A 1,103-nucleotide genomic window follows, 5' to 3' on the forward strand; every position below is an offset into this window, starting at 1 on the left:
TGGCACACCTCCTGGGAGCAGGACATAATTATAAGAGGGACTTTACCTAACAAATGCAATCAGCGTAACCTAACTCTTTGCACTCTCGATGAATTCTAACCTAACTCTTTATACTGTCAATGAATTCTAACAATTAAAAACAATTATTTAAAATATTCTCAAGGTAGATACTGTATTATCTATATGCTACAGCAATTAACCTTCCCTACACACCAGAAACTACATTTCTTGGTGTGGGAAAGAGTTCCTTCTTACATTTGTGCCTATTTTGAGAACGGAAATGCTGGTATCTTGCTGGCTGCTTTCATGTAGCAGAAAAATGACACTTTTATATTCATATCTCAAACTGTGACCTACGAACAAGGTACACTAGAATCACAGGTTGTTAGTTAAGATAAGCCTCAGGGCTACCACCAACCTAAGAAATTAAAACCTCTGAGCAGGGATGAGGAATATGCATTTTAAATAAGTCTGCCAGGTGATTCTTCTGACACTAAAATTTAGAAACTACAGTGGTAGAAGACCAGCTACAGTGGTGGAAGAGTCTCTGCATCCTTGGGAGAAACAGATGCCTGCTTCACAATTATAACACCACTGATTGTACTCCAGGGAATTTCAATAGGCTAAAAGTAAAATATGAATAAGAATTCCACTTTCCTAACCCTGATAGATAAAAATAGCACAAACTAAATCTAACATTTAGAAATGACTGGAGTTTAAGCTGATTACTTAACCTCTCTTAAGTCTTAGTTCCATCATGTGTAATAAGGAGATGATAATCTGGGCTTGATAAGATTTTATGAAATGATTTATGAAAAGCAGTTGGCACCAAACATGTTACACAGTAGGTGCTCAGTAAAGGGTAACTGCACCATCCAAGAACTTTCAGTTTCCACTAATAAACAAAATTGAAATTTTTCTAAATGGAAAAAAATAGAAAACTACTTCCTAAAAACTATCTTTAAGAAATCTGGGCTCGGCGCCTGTAGCTCAACTGGCTAAGGCGCCAGCCACATACATCTAAGGTGGCGGGTTCGAATCCCCAGCCTGGACTCGCCAAACAACAATGACGGCTGCAACCAAAAAATAGCCGGGCGTTGTGG

General features: G+C 38.3%; 1 protein-coding gene across 2 annotated transcripts in view; it reads right to left on the bottom strand.

Moving 5' to 3' along the window:
* The window catches only part of DMXL2 (Dmx like 2), a 163,909-nt gene that overhangs the window by 41,771 nt on the left and 121,035 nt on the right, over positions 1-1,103 (bottom strand). The gene's annotated exons all lie outside the window — the stretch shown is intronic.

Source organism: Otolemur garnettii, unplaced genomic scaffold (assembly GCF_000181295.1).
Source record: "Otolemur garnettii isolate 467f Iridium unplaced genomic scaffold, OtoGar3 scaffold00011, whole genome shotgun sequence".
NCBI classification, from domain to species: Eukaryota; Metazoa; Chordata; class Mammalia; order Primates; family Galagidae; genus Otolemur; species Otolemur garnettii.